A 3,966-nucleotide genomic window follows, 5' to 3' on the forward strand; every position below is an offset into this window, starting at 1 on the left:
GTAGCAGCTCGTACGGGGGCTCTGGCTGCACCGCGTGGACGTCCTCGGCCTCTACCCCAGCCCCAACCTCTCGCGGTTCTAGCAGGGGGCGTGGGTGCCTGGTCATCAGATCTGCCTGTACGTGTTCTCACCATCTGTGAGAGAATAGAATACAGAAGTTTAGAATTTTGAAGTCAACAATTTTCCCACGACAAGGAATCAAGGAGTGTAATTTTTCCTAACAGTTCTATAGCCTCCTGAAGATAAGTACAGACGTCTCCGTACCGATCCGCGAGACTCTAATAAACCGTCTTGTGACTCACAATACCTATGAACCCAGAGCTCTGATACCAACTTGTCACGACCCAAACTCCCTCCGTATAACGTCGTGATGGCACCTGGTCTCTAAGACTAGGTAAGCCTAACAAATTACGAAAAATAACAAAACAAAAGTAAAACTTGGCAACTAACAGCAATGGATAACTGAATAACGAATAACAATGCCACTCGATATGTACAATAACCAATACTCTATAAATACACAGTCTTCCCAAAACTCGTAACATCGTAAGTCACAAGCTACAGAAGGAAAATAGCATCTCTATACACCAGAGTCTAATAAAAGGAATATAGGAAGTGTTTGACATATGGGAGAATAGAGGGAGACTCCTAGGTCTGCACACGCGGTAGATGTACCTTGAAGTCTCCGTATAGCAGCAAGCACTCTCAGCTAATAGCGGGGTTAATAAGAAGTACCTGGATCTGCACACAAAAATATGTGTAGAAGAGGAGCATGAGTACACCACAACGGTACCCAGTAAGTGCAAAGCCTAACCTCGGTCGTGTAGTGACAAGGTCAGGTCAGGCACACTGGTATTTAACAAATAAAGCAGGGGAATATAACAGTATATTAAGAGACTGGAATTTAACAAAAGGAAAACACAGCAAAAGTAGCAGTACAACACAGGGGTAAACAACAGGGGATCTCCCGAGATACCGTCTCGTAGTCCCGAAGTAAAGAAGCAAAGAGATCTCCCGAGGTACCGCCTCGTAGTCTCAAAAGTAAATATGCAGGGAGAACTCCCGAGGTACCGCCTCGTAGTCTCAAAAGTAAATGTGCAGGGAGAACTCCCAAGGTACCGCCTCGTAGTCTCAAAAGTAAATGTGCAGGGAGAACTCCCGAGGAACCGCCTCGTAGTCTCAAAAGTAAATATGTAGGGAGAACTCCCGAGTTACCGCCTCGTAGCCTTAAAAGTAAACACATAGCTCAAACCGATAATTACGACAGTTAATAGCAAGATTTCTACAGTTATACTGATAAAGAACAAGGAAAAGCAGGAAATCAACTAGGCATGCTTCACAAAGTTCAAATAAGTAGTTAAAGCACGTAGACATGCGATATTTGACTAAACAGGATAACTACACATATTGGAATAGCTCAATTAAAAATGAAAACACACTAATACTCATTTAAACGGTATAACTCAAATTAAAGAAAAAACAGGTTACTACTCAGTAAAATAAATCAAGTTTTACAACAAATAACATATGTACGTACTCGTCACCTCACGTACCATATCCTAAGGGGATTTCTCCCACACAAGGTTAGACAAGCCACTGACCTCGAACCAAGCCCAATCAATCGGTAACAATACTTTTTTCACGAATATCCGACTCCGAATGGCCCAAATCTATCCAAAATCAATTACATACCATAAATACAACTATAAAAACTAATCTAATTAATGAAATCAAAGCTAAAGCAAGAAATTAGAAAATTGCCCCAAAAAGCCTCCCGGGCCCACATCTCGAAATCGGATAAAAGTCACAAAATATAAACACCCATTCACTCATGAGTTCACTCGTACCAAAATTATCCAAATCCGATATTAAAATCCGAATCAAAACTCAAAACTTAGTTGAAGAACTTCCACCCTTTGTTTCCAAATTTCTCAACCAAAATTCCTTAATTAGATGATGAAAACAACTATAGATTAGTGGAATATAACCATAAACGAGTTAAGAATCATTACCCCAAAGTTTTCTCTGAAAAATCCTTGAATTAACGCCTCAATCCGAGCTCTCAAAGACCCAAAAATGAAAATGGGATAAAACCCTCGAACTTGTCCCTTTTCTGCCCAGCGATTTCGCATCTGCGGGCCTATAATCGCACCTACGATGTCGCACCTGCGAAAATTCCATCACAGGTGCGGACGTAACTTAAGTCCCTTGGGTCTGCATCTGCAAGAGAAGCGCCGCATTTGCGGATGCGCTCCTGCGACCCTCACCGCTCCTGCGAACCATCCCACCGCAAAAGCGAGGCCACTTCTGCGCAAATAGATCCGCACCTGCGAGCCCAGTCCGGGCTGCCCAAATCCGCATCTGTGCTCCTCCTTCCGCACGTGCGAGTCCGCACCTGCGGTCTCCCCACCGCAGGTGCGAAAACACCAGAAACCAGAAAACTTCAGCAATTTGCATAAGTTCAAATTCAATCCGTTAAGTATCCGAAACACACCCAAGGCCCCCGGAACCTCAATCAAACATACCAATAAGTCCTAAAACACCATGCGAACTAAGTCGAGACCTCAAATCATATCAAACAACGCTAAAAAACACGAATCACCCTCCAATTCAAACTTAATGAACTTTGAAACTTCAAAGTTCTACAACTGATGCCGAAACCTATCAAAACACGTCTGATTGACCTCAAATTTTGCACACAAGTCATATTCAACATTACGGACCTACTCCAACTTTCAGAATTGGAATACGATCCCGATATCAAAAAGTTCACTTCCGGTCAAAATCTTCAAAAATCCGATTTTCGCCAATTCAAGCCTAAATCAGCTACGGACCTCCAATTCACAGTCCGAACACGCTCCTACGTCCAGAATCACCCAACGGAGCTAACGAAACCGACGAAACTCTATTCCGGAATCGTCTTCACAGTTCCAACTACAGTCAAAATCCTAAAATTTTAGCTTCCGTTTAGGGACTAAGTGTCCCAATTCACTCCGAAACCACAACAACAACCTCCCGGCAAGTCACATAAGCAGAAAAAGATACGGGAAAAATAGTAAATAGGGGATCGGGGCTATAACTCTCAAAACGACCGGCCGGGTCGTTACAATGAAGCTCTGAGTAGGAGACTAGCTCAGGTCTAGCGGATAGATCAGTTGTGACAATATCTTTAAAGTCGGATCTTAATCCTTTGAAGATATAAATATTGAAATCCGACAAGGATAGTGACCTCTCCGCAGCGGCAAGTTCATCTGAGATAAGCTTCGCCTTTTGAAGATATTGTGACACTGTAAGGTCATCTTGCTTAAAATTCTAAAGTTACATACGAAGCCTCAAGACTCTAGTGTTTGAGGGGGAAGGCAAGGCAGCTGCAAGGGCGTCCCATATTTCCTTCTAGGTGTTCAAACCAATAACAATTGGAAGAGTTTCTTCTAAGAGAGTAGAGATTAAAAGACTCATTATGAGTTGGTCTTGTTGTATCCAACTTATGTTGCTAGGATTCAATAGGGTAGAGTTCGATTCTTCAATAGAGATATGAGATGGAGGGCATGGGTTGGATCCATCAATGAAGCGTTGAAGGTTTTGCCCACGTAGAAAGGGCAGCAATTGTGTCCAAAAAAGATAATTTTTGGAGGTTATTTTGATGGAGATAAAATGGTGAGCATGATTGAGGGGGTTTGAAGATGTTAAGGGAACTGATTCGGACTGAGAAAAGAAGTGGATGAGGTAGAGGAAGAGGAAGACATTGGCTCTTGATACCATGTAAATTCTAGAAACACGTTGGAATGACACACTGGAAAACCACTCTTTTTTTATATTCATTTACATGGTACAACATATATTTTGTAGTACAAACCAACAAGAAGTCAAGATAAGAGCAAACTTTATATGATAAACATAAGAGAGATCCTATAGAGTTTTAGTTGGACAAGGCTTGTCGTTTAAACTCCGCAAGGATAGACACGG

The 3,966-nt window shown here is 42.3% G+C and overlaps 1 long non-coding RNA gene across 1 annotated transcript; it reads right to left on the minus strand.

Annotated features, from left to right (window-relative positions):
* Window positions 1-423: 423 nt before the first annotated feature.
* Window positions 424-3,966, minus strand: LOC138899503 (uncharacterized). Its single transcript, XR_011411195.1, has 3 exons — window positions 2,013-3,966; window positions 1,602-1,670; window positions 424-741 (listed from the first exon to the last, which is right to left on the minus strand). It is a non-coding gene; the product is annotated as an uncharacterized lncRNA (long non-coding RNA).

Source organism: Nicotiana tomentosiformis, chromosome 9 (genome assembly GCF_000390325.3).
Source record: "Nicotiana tomentosiformis chromosome 9, ASM39032v3, whole genome shotgun sequence".
Lineage (NCBI taxonomy): Eukaryota > Viridiplantae > Streptophyta > Magnoliopsida > Solanales > Solanaceae > Nicotiana > Nicotiana tomentosiformis.